The sequence below is a fragment of the Culex quinquefasciatus genome, chromosome 3 (genome assembly GCF_015732765.1).
Source record: "Culex quinquefasciatus strain JHB chromosome 3, VPISU_Cqui_1.0_pri_paternal, whole genome shotgun sequence".
Taxonomy (NCBI): Eukaryota; Metazoa; Arthropoda; class Insecta; order Diptera; family Culicidae; genus Culex; species Culex quinquefasciatus.
The window spans coordinates 54,546,298-54,550,324 of record NC_051863.1 but is presented as its reverse complement, the minus strand read 5'-3'; the positions used below and the strand labels follow the sequence as shown (position 1 = coordinate 54,550,324).

Here is a 4,027-nt window from a genome sequence, read left to right as displayed (position 1 = left end):
GTGTTCGTTCCCATTCTTGACGGCCGCAGTTCTTATCATCATCCTGTCAAGTGTGGGCCGCGCTCCAGATGAATCGGAACCCACTTACGTCAACGAGCCCGTGTGATACAATCCTCGTTAGAGAAATTACTGTTGCACACTTTTCACAGCAAAATAACGTTAAGGTAGATAGGAAGGGGTAGTTTCTACCTGCCGCTACCAACCGAGCCAGGCTTTGTTCCTCCGTGGGGTGACATTCAACCCCTTTTTTCTCGGTTTTGGTTAGGATTTTGCACATGTGCCCGGACAACGCGGGAACGCATATCCTGTCAGGCTAACTGCGCGGCTAACGAGGTACCATTCAGCGCGCGAGAATTGACGAGTGGAAATGAAATCAGCATGAAGATATGTAAATCGAAGTTTTTATGACCCACACGGGATGATTTTTTAATGGGTTTTACTTTCGGGGAAGATTCACGAGAAATCATTATTGTTAAATTTGGCGATAAATGAATGGAAATGCAAACAAAGACTTCCCCTGGAATTAATCAATGAACGAAGCTCGTGTGTGACTTTGAGTTTGGTACATTCAATAAGTGAGGTTCCTTTACTGAGAAATTATAGATATTTGATTTCGTATATTAAAAGCTACTAAATAAGCATTTTTTTGAGCATTTCAGATAAAAGATCTCTAATCAGACCCTAGCGCAGCCAATCTTTCGAAGGGATCCTGGAGAGTGCCTTAGGTTAGATGACGCCTAGCACTCTTCTTGTCATTTATTAACATTTGTAGTGCGCCATTGCATCGGAATGCATTGAAACATCACAAGCGTTAAAGCGGCCAGGCCTACTGCGTAAAGCCGTATCGCAGAGATGACTCGTAATTGGGTTGAGTTTGAGCACTGAGTGTTCGAACAACAACACAATTCTGAATCGACAGGGGAGGAAGAAGCGTGGGGACACACCACCATACGCTCCGAGATTTGGTTGTATTCGTTGAGAGCACCATACTAAGAAGGTTTGGTACTCCGGGACCCTCTGGGATGGGACATTGTATTTCCACGAATGCCCTGGACACTATTTGCCGTGGTTATAGCGCCACAACTCGCTCTCTGTAACAGTTTTCTTAATTCCAGTCCAAGCTCACCAAGTCGTCATGGCCTAGTGGTTAGCATTTTTGCTTACCTACCCAAAGGACGGGGGATCGAACCCCGCCTCGAGCGACTTTGATTTTTCGTTCATATTCAACATTTCGAATTTATGTGTTCTTAACTTTCTCGTTGGGAGCAGATGGGCATCGAACCCAGAACCATTCGCTTACAAAGCGAACACCGTAACCAGTCAGCCACGGCCGCTCCTGCAATGGATTTTTGAACATTGCTTGAATACTAAAACTTGGTATTGCCATGGTTTTATTTTGAGGTATTCTCGCGCCCTTGGAAAATCACAATTTGGTATTCAAGTGGTCTTCCACATACATGATTTTGGTATGATTTCATGGTATTTGACCATCTATTACTGGGCAACCAAGAGCACAATTTGGTCGCTGGTATTTGCACAAGTAATACCAAAATTTGGTATTTTCATACCATTTTTAAAGCAACAGTTGCAGTTAGTGAAAAAAAAGTAAATGATCCATATGCAACAGCCAAATCTACTCACCTGATGATTCCATGTTGTTCTTAGTGATGTTCTTCACCACATCGAATGCATTTGTCATTGATGAAAGGCCTGTGCTTGAAATTCTTGAAGCTTCTGAAAAATTAGAAGATGGGAAAATGAATGTTATTAAAATGAAACTGGATTGAAATTCACCAAAATTCAATAATCTGTCGATTGACTCGTTTTTCAAAGTATTTGGTTATCCCGACTTTGAGAAATTTTAACGATTTAAAAAAAAATCTTAGTGGGTATATCAAAAATTTTGAAAATAAGCTTTAACATTTTTGGGTTTCAAGTAATTTTAGCGTGAAATTAATTATCTAGTCAAAATAAAAAAAATCCATTGTTTCATAGGAACACTTCAATACCAAAATAATACCAAAATGTGCCATCCTGACTTAGAAAATTTTTCACAATTTCAAGTCATTTCTTTAGGGGGTATATCGAAAATGTTTAAAATCAAGTTTGAAATTTCTGGTTTTCAATGAAAGCATTCGCTTTGAGACATCATTTAAGCGCAAAATTAATTATTTTGTCAAAATTGGTAATAATTTTAATTATTAATAATTAATTATTATAATAAATTCTTTATGTAAACTTATGTCAAAAACAAAAACAATGACTTTTATATCCCGCCGTCTGACATGCATGATTTCTAAAACCCGCCAAACAAATCGCAGCAAACTGGGTGTTGTTAACATAATTTTCAGTTTGGTGAAAATTTTTGACGGGCGTGCAAGCGATTGGTTCAAGGATTGGTTAGTAGTACATATTTTTGCTTTTTTTATTTATCATTTAGTTTTTATTCATTAAACAGCTTTCAAAATGATTTCGCTCCAAACCATCGGAAGCTCGTGCCGTCACCGAGCACACATCAACCAGACCAAAGGGACGGCAGCACGTTGCGAACGCCTTCCGGATCCCACCTTAAAAGGCCCTGGAAAACGCTCCTTTCCTCGCTCGACCAAGTGAACGTGAATTGTGTCGCTCGGATTTGTAATGTTGTGATCTACCTAGTCATAAGTTGTATTTTAATAATAAAACTACTTATTTTTGCTTTGTCTTTTTTTATGAGTTATTCGATTTGGTTTACTTCTTAAAATATCTGAGGACGGTTCTCATTCTCATTCACACTCATCGACATAGTCCTGATACTGAAACCACCAAAATTCGTACGAACAAGTCTTTTGGATGAAGAATCGTTTGGCTTGCCGTAGTCAGTTTTATCTGTGGTTGGCTCAGCGGCTGTTCAGGAATATTTTTTGAAATTCAGATTTGGGCTGAAAGTAGTGCATGTAGCTAATGTAATGATCAGACTGAAACCTCAGAACATAAACATACATAAGGCTACCAACTCTTGCTGAGCCAAAATCCGTATACTTTACCAATATGACACCATGGTATAACAAAAACTGTCAAAGAATTATTTAGATAAGTTTGGAATTTGGGAATTAAAAATCTTTTTGATAGACGTTTGAAAGTTTACGAAATGTCAAGTTTGCTTTTACAAATAATATCGTTGTTAGTGTTTTCACGAAAACATTTCTAGAGGTCCTATAAATACAAGCACAACACAAGGTTTTCACAAGCCAAAATTTGATCTTTTATTTAATAAATATGTTTTGTAAGGATTTTCAAAAGAACAATCATTGACAATCAGGTTTGAACTGAGGAAACCCCGAAGAATTATGCAAGTAATCCCTTTAAAATCAAACTGACAGTTAAATAAAAATATCTAATTAGAGAAAGCTTAGCCCAATCAAAAAAGCAATGAAATTTTTAAAAAATTGTTAAAATTCCGTACAAATCCGTATTATGCGAAAAATTCCGTACAAAAATTCCGGCCTGTTAAAAATCCGCGGAGAAGGTCGAAAATCCGTACGGTAAGGAAAAAATCCGTACAGTTGGTGGCCTTAAACATACATTAGCCATTCTTGGAAGTGGGTTTATGAAAGCTGCCGATGTATGGAGTTTGAAGCCCAGCAAAGTTCTAGATTTAATCACAGAATTGAACCAAACTGGGACTGTGTGCAAAATCAACAAACGGTCGTCTCAACTCAATTGAGCCGACCAGACTGATTCGCAAATTTTAAACTGAGCCATACCACAATATTCCTAATTACTGGTCGAGGTGGTGCAAAGGCTCTACAAGGGAAAAAAAACCTTCCTTGACTCAAATCTAGGCTCAGGAGGATCGAACTTATTATTTTAAAAAATCGGCAGAGATGCTTGACTAGTCAACAACAAATAATTTTATTTGACAAGGAAATGTTCATCCGTTTAACCCAGTTTGCTGCGATTTGTTTGGCGGGTTTTAGAAATCATGCATGTCAGACGGCGGGATATAAAAGTCATTGTTTTTGTTGTTGACATAAGTTTACATGAA

At 38.0% G+C, this 4,027-nt stretch overlaps 1 long non-coding RNA gene across 1 annotated transcript; it reads right to left on the bottom strand.

Moving 5' to 3' along the window:
- Positions 1–2,688: 2,688 nt before the first annotated feature.
- On the bottom strand, positions 2,689–3,716 carry LOC119770333. The gene is made up of 2 exons (XR_005278783.1): positions 3,565–3,716; positions 2,689–2,921 (listed from the first exon to the last, which is right to left on the bottom strand). It is a non-coding gene; the product is annotated as an uncharacterized LOC119770333 (long non-coding RNA).
- Positions 3,717–4,027: the final 311 nt, after the last annotated feature.